Source organism: Falco rusticolus, chromosome 5 (genome assembly GCF_015220075.1).
Source record: "Falco rusticolus isolate bFalRus1 chromosome 5, bFalRus1.pri, whole genome shotgun sequence".
NCBI lineage: Eukaryota > Metazoa > Chordata > Aves > Falconiformes > Falconidae > Falco > Falco rusticolus.
The window spans coordinates 47,868,025-47,883,241 of NC_051191.1; the positions used below are offsets into that span (position 1 = coordinate 47,868,025).

The 15,217-nt window shown below is 40.0% G+C and overlaps 1 long non-coding RNA gene across 4 annotated transcripts in view; it reads left to right on the forward strand.

Annotated features, from left to right (window-relative positions):
* LOC119148948 overlaps positions 1-15,217 on the forward strand; it is an 86,428-nt gene that overhangs the window by 17,269 nt on the left and 53,942 nt on the right. For 3 of the 4 annotated variants that reach the window (XR_005104542.1, XR_005104541.1, XR_005104543.1), the window contains exons 2-4: positions 385-541; positions 3,482-3,557; positions 3,952-4,015. This is a non-coding gene — a long non-coding RNA (uncharacterized LOC119148948). Of the gene's footprint in view, positions 1-384; positions 542-3,481; positions 3,558-3,951; positions 4,016-8,906; positions 9,061-15,217 lie in introns of those variants that run through there. The other variant, XR_005104544.1, reaches the window with a different exon arrangement.

A 15,217-nucleotide genomic window follows, 5' to 3' on the forward strand; every position in this document is an offset into this window, starting at 1 on the left:
TGAAAGCAGGTAAGGAACCCCACAACTACAATATACTATCAAACAAGTAGGAGGCATCAAGGACATCATTAGTGTACCATGTCTGTGCAGCAGCAAGTAGTTTCTAAGGTAAAATTTGCAGATAACTTTACAATGTAAACTGCGTCCTGTGTAATGAGATTGTTCTCCTCCTCAAAACCTCAATAATATCTGCTGGATTGAGCTTGAGAAGCTTTCATCCTGCTTGAGACCAGGATGGTCGTTTGGCAAGACCAAGCCTACTGACCAGCTCTGTGTAGCCTGAGTTCCTATACGTAAAGGAGAGTGAAAGGGGAAAAGCAAACCAGAAACCAGAACAAGCCATCTGATACACTGGGTAAAAACATTTCTTCATGGTTCTTTCAGGTGCACGGCAGAACGGCATTGGCACACTTGATCAACAGTGATCAAAACTACTTCCAAATGGGCTTTGGAGACAGCAACAAAGTGAAACAAACCGAAGAACTGTATCACAAGCGTAAATTCACGTCACAAATTTACACTATGCTCCTTCTTGAAACAGGTTCGTTTGTGTGTTTGGGCCAAGTAGTACCCTGTCTTGACTGTCAGGAAAAAGTGTCTTTTCACTTCAGTAGTTTGCTTGTTAATTGTCCTTCTGCCAAATACCTTGTCTCCAACTGTATCAATTTTACCATGTAATACATAAAGCAAAGTCATCTCCAGGCAAGGATACAGAACACAGGTTTTGGGAATGCTCTGGCAAATACCACCTTGTAAAAGCCTGTTTTCCACTGAACCAGAAGGTGTCTGATTCTGTATTTTCATGTGCAGGATGCCATTTCAGTTAGAGCAGTGCCTGTGGAATCTGTCCAGGATCTTAAAGTCCTGTCTTCTACTCACCGTCTTCTCCACATCATAGGAAATTCTGCTTAGCCATTGGGCTGCTGTTAGCTACTGTGTAGTGAGTCTGATCTGCATGCAGTATAAAAACAAATGACAAACCGTGATATTATGTCCAAATCAGAGTTGTTTTGTGGACTTCAGCTGTGAAGATAAACCCTTTGATAAAGTTTTTCCAGTACCCAGAAAAGTGGATCCATGTTTTTAGCTGGACCCACGATGTCTGTAAGATTGTTACAGGCATAGTCTTTGCTTGTGTCTCTATCTCAGCAAGCTTTCAACTCTTTAGATGAAGTACCTAGGGTAGGGTAACTTCAATACTTTTTCAGTTACCTCACTAGTCAGTTCTCCAGCAGATTCAAAGAGCATCTGTGAACAGTCCTGCAGAAGATGTGTGGGTCAGGTAGAGACTCAGTGTCACAGAGCTTAGAAGAGGAAGGGGTGTCTTCCAGCTGCTGGTGGAAAGGTATGAGGCTTTCTGGTACTCAGCAGCATATTGCACACTTGAACTCTTAAAGTCCTCAGCAGGTTTGTTACAATTACAGAACAGATATTGTGAGATGCCTCTGTCAAAATTAGTTCATGTACTGTGGAATGCATTTTTGTGGTTTCAGTTGGCTGTGTAATGTATGAAAGACAGCATTCTACCTACATATTTGCATTGCAGTGACTGGATAGGCTTGGAAAGAAACGCACTGTTGGATGATGGTAGAGGCACAGAAGTTCCCCACAGGAAGAAAATGCAGTGATGACAATTGCAACAATGTGCATTATGCCAAATCCCAGACTGTTATGTGTGTTTCTAAAGCCTTGGTTCCTGGACTTAGATATTAGATCCCATATTTAAGGTGCAAAGGTTCAAGCATGTGTAATTACAGAAAGTGCAAACCTGAAAGATCAAACCAGAGGGCAACAAAGCTGTAAATGTACTTTGAAAAGCTCTCAACTTCTCTAGCAGTCTTGGGATTTTGGGGTATATTCATTGTTTTGGAATGTTAATCTTAACAGTATCATTATCTTCTGTTCTGCTTCTTTTCCTTTCCACTGCCATTGAGGACTTCTAACGACTACATAATTTAAAAGCACCCAATGTTTATTTTGAAATAAACATTGTACATTTGTCGTCTGGTGTTAGATTACTTCAACAGTTTCAGAGGGCAAGTTGAACACAGCTGCTTCATTCATGGCTGAGCATTATTACAGCTGATTTTTAGGGGCTTTGAACCTGCTCCAGTTCCAAGCAGAAGTCAGTGGGAAGTAGGACTATGGCAATAGGAGCAAATAAGGCCATTTCTTCCCTGATACCCCACTGAGCTGCTGGGGCAGCACGGGGAGTCTCTACAAGCAGTTTGTGTAACAGACTTTCAAGGACTTTGCTGTTTGCATTTTGAAAACAGTATCTGAATATAAGCTCCTAGATTTGAGCTCCCTCGTGTGTAAAGTTTACATCTAGTTTCTAGACCTAAACATTAGAATTGTATGTTTAGACATTAAGTATCATGTTTTCACTATACAGGACTTACCCAAGAGTTTGTCATACCTTTGAGAACCAAGTAACCAGCACAAAGTCTCACTAGTACTTGGGATACTGGGTTTGCTACATGCCTGTTGGGACTCCTCCATTCTGCCTCATACAGGAATTTGGTATCCTGCCGCTTGTTCTGCATGGGTTCCTCCATTAAACAGAATAGCATTGGATATACACACGAAAACCTATTTTCAACTTATTTCTGTGAAGAAGGGACTAACTCAAAAGGACATTTCATGACAGTACTAAGGAAAGAGTGTGCATTTTTCAGATCTTAAACCTTGGAAAACGCAGATTTGTATGCGCTAGATTTAACCAACCTACTGTTCAATCAAAACATTATGTAACATTACTTTCTGATCTTTTCCTGTCTGTTCTCTTTTACTTGCTTTTTCTTCTGTTTGTGAACTTTCTTTTGAAATAGTTCTTTTTAATCAGTCCTTTAAAAATATTTTCAGTTTTGCTTTTACATGGTTCCTTTTTCAAGTATGGGGTGTTATTATTTCAGCTGTGGAGTCTGATGACAGTGCCGGTGGTTGTCACTTTTTGAGTCAGTTGAAAGACCTGACCAAAAAATCGAGAGGAAAAAGAGCCTCAAAAGTTCCAATTTTTAATTGAGTGTGTATGCATGTTTGTTGTCTTTGGGTTTTTTTTCAGTCCCCAGACTGAGCTGAATGACTAATCACTGTATATTGATGTTAACTGTATCAGAATATTGTGTTTGGAAATAAGAAATTCAGAGGACTGTATAACAGCAGCAGTATAACAGACCTCTTGTATATATTTGAACCTAGTGGTCAGCTATTGCTTAATGCCACCGCTTTTTGATGCTGAAGGTCTGATGCCATCTTCCAAGAGACTTATGCAATCAGCAGTGCAGATATGTGAGGGGAGCAGTAATTGGCAGTAGACAGAAAAGATTAGTAAGTGGAACTTTTAGAGAAATAACTCTGCTATGTACAGCAGTTGCTTTTGTAGCCCGTAAAGCGAGTTGATGGATAAATACCCATCATTAGTACTGTTACCACCCTTGCTTCTGCTAACTTTTGAGTTGCTGTTATTGTTCTTTTCCAGACTGGGGAAATGGGAGGATGAATTTGGGAAGTGAAGTTGCCAAGAAGTTGCCACTGTGCTGATAAAGGAAAGTAAGGTATGTTGGGCTGTCTTAACCACAGATGCTGCTTCTGAAATATATAGAGACTGAAGTTTAGAAATTATCTGTTTCTGTACCCATTCACAGTAGCTTGTGCCAGACAGTTTGTATGAATAGGGGGATGCCATTTTTACAGGAAATTAAGGAAGCCACCTGGCTTCACTATGTCCCTGTTCTCTCATGGCATTACCTTTCTTTAATTCTGGCAACCACAAGAAAGTACTTTATCTTACTACACAGATATTTACATAGAAACCACATTATGACTCCATCTTACACAGGAATACTTAAATTAGCCTTAGGTTAATTAGCATTAGTCAAATACTGCTATCAGTATAGATTCAGCAGCAAATAATACAGCACAGTTTAACTTTCTGGATTTGCTTTTCAGGCAGGCTTTGCAGTATGTGCCAAGTTCTATGGCTTTAGTGCTACTCTGCTTGCAGTCTACATGTGTAAGTATACCTTCATATGATACAGTCATACCTCACTGGAAATGCAGGCATGCCCCGTTAGACTATATGGCACCAAGCAGGATGGGCTTCTCTTGTAGTTACAGTCTTTTACTATGACTCTGAGATACTTATAGCTGATGTATTTTGTGATTTTTTTGTAACTGGAATTGTATGGAAGGAAGTCCAAGTTCCAATGGCATAAAACTAGATTTATGAAGAAGACTGAAATTAAGTTTTGAATGTATCAGCAAAGCCATACCACCACCATTAGTGATTAGAAACAGCAGGTTGGGACAAAATTTCGAGGTACATGTATAGAACCAGCGACTGCTGCAAAATAAATAAGCTATTAGCTATAAGACTGTGGCACTCACTGAATTTCTTGCCACTAGCAACGTACTTTCTGAAGAGATCTGGCTATAACATTTGTTGCCTTGTAATAGTGAAAATACTTGTGTTCGGGAAGGAAGGACTAAATGGACAGTATTGAAAAACTATCAACCAAAAGCGTAATAGCTGCTGAGGGCACACAACTTATAGTTTGAACTAACTGGCTAGAATGACCTTATGAAATTGGAAAATCTCTTGCTGACTTGTACACTTAACCCTGTTTTCTAAACTGAGTGCTTTGAGATGACTGAGGAATTTTTGAGAATACTCCCAAGCACTGTTGAGGCTTTCACACTGAACACTTACAGATACAATGAACTAGAAATACCCATGTGTCATAATAAAGTGTAAGATGCAAAAGCTAACATGTGCCATGAGGTTATGAGCCAGAACATTTATATGTTGCTGTTGCAAAGGAAGTTAGTTGCAGCTTAACAGTATTAAAACTGCTTTTCTTAGACATGGTAATAATGTGCTCATTTTCACAGCCTTACTGAAATCCATGAGTTGCTTGAATCCAAGAGTTAATGAGATTAGTCACAGCAACATTTGCTTAGAAAATATTTCCTAAAAGACATTTATGGGAAAGACACTGGATCATCTATGCTCTAAATGTAAAGGCTTAGAATAAGATACTTCTCATATAATTTTAGCCATTTAGAGGATAAAAGTTAGTGCTCCCTTTAGAGCAAACAGTGTCAAGTAAGTGGACTGAATTGCCCTCCAGTGGTGTCATTCCTCTTAGATGCGTGTTTTAGGATAGGAGGAATTACCCCACTGGAGTTTCGTAACTCTTCCCTTAGTACAGAGTGCCTATACAGCTGGTGAGAATGGACACCTAACTTCCACCTGGCCAGACAGATTCATAAGGACAGATGGATCCCACCCATAGTAAAGTAGTATTTTTTTTACAGTAAGAAATCCTAAGTAGTAGCCACTGTGGGATTTTCAGTGTCCTCTCAAAAAAGGGAGATCCTATTTCTTAGGGAAAGATTTTACAATTTGTTCAAGTATAGATGTTTTGAATATATCTACAGGAAAAAAGCAGTGGGAAATGTAAGCCTTTACATCAGGCATAACATGGGGAATGTCGATGGGGACGGGTCCAATTTTCCATTCCCTGTGAGTTTCATTCAATTTAAAGGCTGCTCTGTATTCTGTCAGGTAAAACAGTTCCCTAGGGACCTTTTCCAAAGGGAATGGGCCAGATTATTGGGGAAATTTATACTTTGACTTCTACCCACTTCTGATCCCAATTTAGTAATATATTCCCATTTGTTGGCTTGCCACCACTTAGGGGCTTCCATATGGATGGGAAGAATGGTGACCGCTATATATTTTATTAGTTTCACTGAGCAACACAAAGCCAAACATAAGTTAAGTTTTGGTGTCACTGAATACAGTAGCAAAACTGCCATGGATTTTAGTGGTGTTAAGATTTCACCACTGGTATGTTTATGGCCACTCTGAACTTTCTTTTCTCTGCATTTCTGCCCTGCTGTGTGGGTTTTTTCTCTTTTCTTTTTTTTTTTTTTTTTTTTTTTAGAACAAGAGGAAGTGGTTACCCCTTTGTTTTAGCCAATAAGTCTGAATAGGGTTTTGTTCTGACTAGAGTTAAAGCACTGCTTGAGGTTGCTGCTGCAACATATAACAATATGGTCTAACAAAGTACCAGCCTATGGTCATTTACTGTCCGTTTTGCACATATGACAGGAGTCTAGAGGTAACAGACAGTTGTTCTGACAGGTGATTTGACAACAAACTATTAAGACTGTCATTTTGACCTTACCAGACCACAGAACTAATTGAGCAGATACTGTTTGCCTTGCCATTAATTCATTAAAACTGGGAACACTGTTGGAAACTGCTGAAGTTTGGAGGACTGTTGTCCAGTCATGCTTCTGTCGGAGTATTTTATTTGCCACTGTAGCTGACTGGTGGTGGCTTTACTGGGGGAGTTAAAAGAGCTGTAAATCCCACTCCCCTTCCCTGCCATTAGCACCATACCAGGTGGTGTGTACTGCTCATAGTGCGGTGGGATGCTATCACATGGCTGTATGAAGCATATCAATATGTTAAGTATGACTATCCAGTGCTGGTTGTGATTGAAAACTAAAATGACTGATGGAGACTTTGAGGTTAGAGTGTGTGGGCAAAGGGTAGAAATGAAAATAAACCCTGGTTGTTAAGTTGTTTAGGCATTTAATAGTGTTTTAATTACAAACAGGAAAAGGTGAAGAATTAATTATAGAAAATGAAGCCTCATGTTTGGAAGCTGTGCTCTGCAGGCAGAGAGCTCTCTTGGCTTAACCAGATGAAATTCCTGCAGAAAGCCTTCTCTTTTGCCAGTTGAGTAAGTCTAATAGCCTTTCAGGCTAAAACAAACTTCTAAGGATTTGTAACAACAGCTTGCTGTGGTACTACAGAGACAACAACATGTCCGTAAATTGAAACTAGCCATCTGACAGTGCTCATTTGTCTGACCTACTTTCTACTTGCACTATGTGAGGAACCACAGGAAGCAAATTAGGGGATGACAGAAGAAGGGGCAGTTGGAGGGGCAGACGAGAGGCAGAATGTTAAGTAGTTTACACGTGCATTGTATCATATCATTTATAACCAAAAAGAAAATGAGTGAAAGGAAATGATGAAAGAATACTAGTGTCTGATGAAACATAAGCCCAGAAGAGTGACTCCTTTCTCTTGGCTATAACCAGTGGCTGATGTGGGGGTGGCTGTCTCTGAAGAGACATTGTAAGGATCTCACTGCTTTTTATCTTCCTAAGATGGATGGAAGAAGTAGTCTGTGTTCTGAGAAAAGCTTCTTTCTCCTGTGTTCATGTTCCCCTTGCCAAATGTTGCTGTCCCCAAAACCAGGATGGAAGAATGTGTGTTAGCATGCCAGTCATCCCAGTCAACAGTCTGGTTCACAAGGTGGGTTTTATTTATCTACCAGATGATGAGGTGGAGCACCTAAGCATACTTTGCCACACTGCTTTGTGCAGCTGAGTGTTGCCTTTTTGGCTTCATTGATCCTGTAGCTGAAGCTCGAGCCTATGTATGTGAGCTGCTCAGGCACATTCTACAGCTAGCAGCCATAACAAAATCCAATTGGATGTTGCTTTGGAACATTTGGGATATAAAACATGCAGATCAGTGGGTTCTTGAAATCCCTGCTCTTTCTTACTAAGGCAGAATATCTGTTTTACTCAGAAGCTGAAAGCTAAAAGAAAGCACTGGATGCTTTCCTTTTCTATTGAACTGAAAACTCAAGCCACTTTTTTCTTAACAATTATGATTTTTTCCTGTGCTTTGCAATTACTTATGGCAGATATCCATGGCTATTTGTTAACCTGCTGCAAAAACTATGACAAGTCTTACTGAGGCTAGGAAATTTACTATTAATACTAAAGCAGACTAGTTTGCAGCTCTACCAACACAATGCACATCCTGATCTGCCCTGGCTTTTGACATTCAGGAAAATGATTAACTTGTAAACTTGTATAGTTTTCCTCATGAATGAATTCTGCAAGAGATACATGTGTAAGTACAGCTTCGATGCGTAGACAAGGCAAATATGCAAACGTTCAAAAGCACCATTATGTTCTCCCAAAGCTTTACAGGTCAGGTAAATAAAGTTGTGAAAAAAGCGTAGATTCCAACAGACCTATGTGTGAAGGGAGCCCTTGAACTCAGTGGGAGCTGTGAGCTTGGATCTGGCACAGTACATAGCACTCAGTTATGAAATAATTGGGCAATAAGACACAGTGACCATGTGAACACAGTAATTAATACACTCAGCAGTGCTTATGTGATGACTGACCTCCTGCCAGAGCTAAAAGAGAAAGCTATGCCAGTCAGCTAAGGAGCAGAAGTTCTACAGCAGGGAGCAGGAATAGCTCATGTTCTCTCTGGATTTCTGGAGGGGAAAAGGCGTTTGCACATTGGGAACGTTAGCGTGCCACTCCGTTTCCCTTCCACTGAGGGTTGCTCTGTGCTGTCCTGTCTCCACTGTCCTTTTCTCTTCCTTCCTCCCCTACCCAACGGACACACTAACTTTGCTGGGTAACGTGGAGGCACTGCATACTCGGCAGCTGCTCCTAAAGTAATGTAAAGACTGGCTTATTGTAAGTCAACTTGTAATGGACAACATTTTTCTTTAAAGCATTCTCTTGCTTTGCTATTTGCACTGCTATTGCATCTTAACTATATGAGGGATGATAACCACAGATTTTCTAACTTTTGCAGCTTTCTTTGCCAGTGAAGTATGTGATAATATGGCAGCTTTCATAGGCAGCTTTAATGAAATATTTAAAAATATGAACTTGAGTTGAGGCTATAGAAAGCCTAAAGAGGGAAGAAAGGGCAGTAGAGCAGGGCAGGCTGGGAGACATGGAGACTTCCACCTTCTAGAATATCTAAAAGCTGAGATAATCTGAGGCCATTAGCATTTAACATTTTTACAGGGCCTTTCTATAATTAGTTGTTTCTTTTATTCTAGCCTACAGCTGACATACACATACTGTGAACAGGACTGATGGACTAACTAGCAGTCTTGGAGGCCAAAGAATGTCTGGATGTGGGGTCAGACTGTTTCTCTAGTGACTAGAGGTTCTTCAGGGGTGGCAGCATGGTATGATTGAAACATTTGAGGAGAACAGGTAATGCTATATCATATACTGTAACTCTTCTATATGGGTCAAGATAAGCTGCTTTCATTAGATGGCATCTCTTAATTTTCTTTTTCAGTTCAGGTTAGGCTGATGTGAAACATGGACTAATGTTTTACATACTAGTTGCACTTCGTAAAGTGGCCAATGCTACCTTATACGATGGTAATACCGGCACCTTTTCTTCTGCAGTGAGAAAGAAGGCAGAGCCAGGCAGAGAACGACGAGGTTGATTCAGCTTCTTTTGCATCTAGCAGTTAAATGTCTTTGCACAGCTGATACTTGATATCCGTTTCCATAATGTTAACTCTGCACTGCACATGTTGAATCTCTCTCCTGAGCGACTGGAGAGATGTCTCCAAGGCTGTCCTACTGCTGCTTGAGTTAACAAAAGTCTGATCCTGCCTCTGCACTTTTCCTAGCTAGCACCATGGCATTCTATTATCCACATTTTGCTGGTTTATGTGACGAACAAAATGTAAGAAACAGATATATTAGATTTGTAGCAATCTTGTGGGCCTGGACTTGTGCAAGAAACACTGACTTTTTTCCTTTGTATTCATATTGTCATGTCTTGAGTTCATCCTAGTGCCTTGATTTAATCCAGTAAGCTTTTATTGGAATATCGTTGTTTTCTGAATTAGCAGTATCACACTGACGTGCAGAATTTTATTAGCAAAAAATGGAACACTGACAGATCAGGACACTCCTTCTCTGTCCCCAACAGAAAGCAGGCACCTCCTTATTAATGTATGAAAAAAGTCCTTTAAAAATGTGGAAAAAAAAACGCAAAGAGAAAAGATGACATCTTTTGTCAAAACTGACCTGGAAAACAATGGAAAAGAGGAAGTCCCCTGCCATGCTAAAAGCATGGGGTCAGTCATTTACAGACAACCTCCGTGGTGGTAATGAGAAGACTTTATAGGCAGGAGCGGAAGAAGTGGGGAGCCAGGCTATGAAATTTCTGGACATTGGTCTTTCCATTAGGTGGTCATGTGTGAGAAACGCTTGGCAAAATCCCAACAGGGAGAGCTCATAGCCTCTTCTCACTTATCCCCTTTCTCCTTTCTTGTGTAGGATCAAATGAGGAGCATCCAGCCTCTGATCCTGCCCTGCTTTTCCCTTGGTGAAAGCAAAGCAATCTACGGTAGCTAACTAAAGGAACAATGTTTTGTTTCTTTTTTTAATCCAGTCTTGTGGATTAGTCTAACTCAACCCACAAAAGAAAACAAAGATATACTGCCTGATATAAAATGACCAGTACTGACTTCTGTACATATTATATCTATACAGATATTTCTCCATGTTTCCTGATTCATATACATGCTACTCCACAGCACAGAGATTTCAAACAATACCGCAAACATGTTAACTAAGCTCGCAGCAGCTTGCCAGCTAAACCCACTGAAGTCTCGTGCTAGTCAGCAAAGATCAGCTGCTAACATGTCATTTGCACTGTAAGGTACTGCAGGTCATCGTTTTGTGCAAACCTTAGTGTTGGCAGACAGACAAAATAATACTAGGAGATGGCCCTGGCAAACTAAGATGGGCCTCCAGAAAGGCCTTTTTATAAGGTGCATCTAACGTGTGTGGCCTCTCTGCCATCAGTGGGATATTCAGGATGAAGGGTTTGATAAGGGTCTGGAAGAAAACTGTCTACAATGGACTCTTTTTTTAAAGTGTATCTTTGGGCCCGCAGGGAACCCAGCTGTTTATACTAGTGTCCAGAAACTGCTGCCAAGGTTTTGTTGGTCTAGTCTAAGAAAAAGGAGCATTAGGTCAAGTGCTCATGTTACAGCACTGTAGAAAAAATATTTATGAAAGCTTTATGTAGGAGGTTTAATCCACAGTTACTCTTTTTAACAGTAGTATTTAAAATAATGTAAAACTTTTCTATAAATATTGTAAGAAAATATATATTAAAAAATACTTCTTCACAGTCATAGAAGGATATCTAGGTATGTGATGAAGTTTAGCTACAGAATCTTGTACTTTGTGATATTCTTGATTCAGAAACTGTTTCTCAGCCATAGGGAGCACTTGCTGACTTATGTAAAACCTCATGACATAGGCTGTCCCTTCAATCTTGGCTCCTGTTACAACAGATGCAGTCTTGCGCATCTTGACAGTGAGTGAGTGGCTGAATCTGCTTCAGTTTAAATGATTCACTGTATAAATTGTTTCACGCTTAATCACTCTTTTACCACATAAATTTTATACTGGCTTTTATGTCAATAAGTTAACAGATACGATGATTTAACCCTGTAGTCTGTTAGTAGATCCTAAAGCAGGCTTAGAGCACAGATACTTCACCACTTCACAAGTAGCAGTGATATGATTAAACTGGTTGCCTGCAATGTTGGTGACTAGGGAAGGAGCTGCAAAAAGACTCTCAGTAAACAAACTTTATTAATAGAAATACTTTCACAGATGTCAACATATAAAAGCAAATATGACATTAAAATGCATGTGTTAATTTGCAAGGATTAATTTAAACTTTTAATAGTTCAAACTATCAAATTCAGAGGAACACCAACAAGCAATAAATGTGTTTGGCTGTCATTTCCAACTATTTCATGCATGCTTCTGAGACAAAATGGGTTCCGTAGCTGCTGCACAGACTGACTGGTGCAGGAATGGCAGGTACAAGCACTTGCACCATGTAGAAGTATCTCCTTGTATCATGATCTCAGCTTTACTGCTCTCTTCCGAATGTGTAGCACTCCCAGTGACATATTGCTGGCAGTTCCACACATGCAAGAGAAAGATGGACTGGTTAGGCAGAGTGATAATATGAAATATAGCAGACGTGCTGCAGGCTTTCTTCTTTGATTTTGAATTGGTTATTTAGTCACTGAACCTTCACTGACTGGTGTCAGTGTGGATTACATCGCTGACTGAAGGAGAGTGGGAAGTCTCCATGTTTGTGCCTATGTGGGCTGGACTACTGAGAAACCCAACGCTGGTTTGATCCCTCCACCGGTTTCTATGAAGTCATGTTGTTACCCACTAGGTACCTTTTGATAAGTGTGTGGGTCTCCTAGGCTGTCCAAAACTCCAATCATCTGCTTTTGCAATGTATGATGTCTGAACCCTCTTAAGAAGCGCTTAGCAGCTGTTTTGCAAGAAGGGCAGATGGGGTAAGTGTTGATGGCCAGCTGCGTTTACATGGTCACCCTGCCCATATGATCTGTACATGTGTGCACTTGGACCCACGTTAAGGGGAATGTACGTCTGAGTTTTCTTTTCTCAGTCTTCCCTATATCTACTTCATGTATGTGTCTGAATTTGAAAGTTGAACCAAAGCACCATTTTCAGCTCAAAAGATTGTGTAGGTCTCATATCTATACTTCAATTCCCCATCTCCAAAAATGGCTGAAATAGGACATTGCTGCTTTTCACTCTTGATCATACCATTGCATAACAAAATGAAAGGCTGAAGTGCTTGAGTACTATGGTGATGAAGATCATAAAAGTATCATACACGATTGTCTTGTAGTTTTGCTTCCTGTTTCTATAGCAACATTCAGCTAAGAATCTCAAGGCTCTTTACAAGTCTTCATGAATTAAACCTATGAGGTAAGGGATGGTGATTATTCTGTTGACAAATAAGGAAATGCAGAGGTTAAACTAATTGACCAAGGTCACACAACAAATGTGTATGCAAGCCAAGAATAAAAGCTGACTCTGTGGTCTGTGCTTTGGTCACCAGGTTGATATTCTCTGTTGGAAGGGCTGTGCAGGGCTGAGAGGAAAGCCTTGTACAAAGTCTACAGATTTGTTCATTCAAAATGTAAGTTCTAGCTCAGATTGCCTCACTGAAGTGACCTTATATTTTTATCTCTTTGTCTATCTAAACTTTGCCCTTGTGAAAACATCAATATATCTAGTCAAAGCAGGAGTAACATGATTTTGACAAGAATTTTGCAAATCTCTTATAAAGCAAAACTGAAACCTATGCTAAAAAAGTGTAACGATCTTTGCATTTGTGATTGCTAATCCTTCAATGGCAATTAGATAAATGATACTGTACATGCTTTGTTCATTTCAGTGGCTACATAAACCAAAGAAAACAAACATATTTACACAAAAAACAACTATGAATTTTCTCTGGAGTTGCCAGATTTGTATTGCGTTATATGATGAATAAATGGGGTTTGGTAGACAAATTAAAAAACCCGCTCTCCTGGGTTTCTTTTTAAACCACAGGAAGAGAAAAACTGTAAACTCTTAAAACTTTTTGGGGATGCAGCCTCTGCACCTCCCTCTGTACATAGTGCTTGTCAGCACCAGAATATTTTAAATGGAGGTATTAGAGGAGAACACCAGTCACACCTTTTAAACTCCATCATCCCACTGGATGTCATTCGTAGAATGAAAGAGTGGAAAATAGCAAACAAGCTCTTAGAGATGTTCTTTTCTAGTCTGGACTAAATAGTATAAAATGCTTTCTTGCTTCCTGATCTGTTAGGCATATAGATGTCTGACCTTAAGGCATGCTTCTTTTCTTTCTTCTAGATACTATGCCTTACAGTATTTATGTGGACGTTGGTTTGCTTGTTAGCTTTATCCTTGCGGTCATGCTCATTTTTTTTTGTCTGAGTGGCTGTGGCTGAGAATTTTACACTGTTTGGAGGAATTGTTTGCTGCTCTTAAAATCACTGGCTAATTGGCTGTATTACAGTTCTGCTGAAGAGCAAGTCAGCTGGGTGAATGGCCGTAATTTAGTGAGGAAAAGTCTTGTGAGAGCTGAGGTTCACGTTTAGCAATATTTGCAAGTTTGCCTAAAAAGTTCACAGAAGTGCTAAGCAGAAAGAAGGCTTACTGGACTGGCCTTGTTGCTTAAAGGAGGCAAAGTGGGGATGGGATAAGGACAGGAATGAGGATCAGCACTGCCCCCTGAAAGACAAAGTACTGGAAGCATATACCATTTATATCCCAGTTTGAATCAATATCCGATAATTTTCTCAGCTTCTCAGAAATCCCACATACATGAGCATTAAGCTCAGTGAAACACTGAAAGGATGATGTGTACATGCCACATAAGGTCTGATAATCAATCTGCATTCTGATCATGGTGTTGAATGACAGCTGCACCTCAGCTGTCACTGGTGCCCTCTGACCTGGGCAGTCAGAGATGAGGATGACTGGAGATCTTCCTCAGTCTCAGTATGCAGTGCTACTTCTCAGATTTTTCAGTTTATTTCTAAAACTTTTTACTAGCCTTTTTCTGAAATTTTTGTAGCAGTCAGACTTGCTTGAGAATTCGTTTGTAGCCAAACCACTTGGTATTACCAGTCCTCGGCTTGCATTGCAAAGGACCACTTGAATGTACATTGTCTCTGTTAGACAGATAGTGGGCCAGACTTGTCAGCTGATTTAGACTAGCTGTGGATCCAAGTATACCTATGTTTTACAGGTCAGAGAAAATCAAATGGGAGAAGTGCAGCAACAGAACCTAGATGAAACTTTGAGTCTTTACTTGCCAATCTCAGGCTCAGGCCATTAGTTCTTCTCAAAAACTATATCCCCATTAATACCACATAGATCTTTACAGTTGTGGCAATAAGCATTCATGTGAGAATACTTAAAAGAAATGAAATCACTGGCTTTGCATTAGAAAGATCTAGTGAACTTTTAGTGCATTAAGATTTCTAAGAGAAGGTGGCTTCTTCTGCATATATCTAGTCTTGCTCTGCTTTCAAAGGTTTGAGATTAAGCAACCCACTGTAATGAGATCTGTAGGGGAGCCTACCTTTTGGGTCTTTGCCTGCTGTCCTGCTTTTGAAGGAAAAAAATCTGGTTGCTACTGTGTCAGCATGTTACAGCTTGGTAGAGCGTGGGCAGTTTAGGAAGTTAGCATTTCCCAGGCTAACCTGAAACTTCTCCTAACATTGGGCAGGGTTTATTGATGAAGAACAATGCACCGAAGAAAACCTTTGTTGCATTTGGAAACAGATGAATAAATTTCACAGACAGCACTCTAATAGTTAACTACATATCAGCGTGTCAGTGTGAAGTTCTGATCTTCTTCATCTAACTAGTTCACAGGGCTGATAAATCTAGTGGAGAGAAAAGTTTTGTAGAATGTACAGCAAGGGTCCTGATGGCTGATCTTTGAGGCATTTTCCTAAATGTCAGT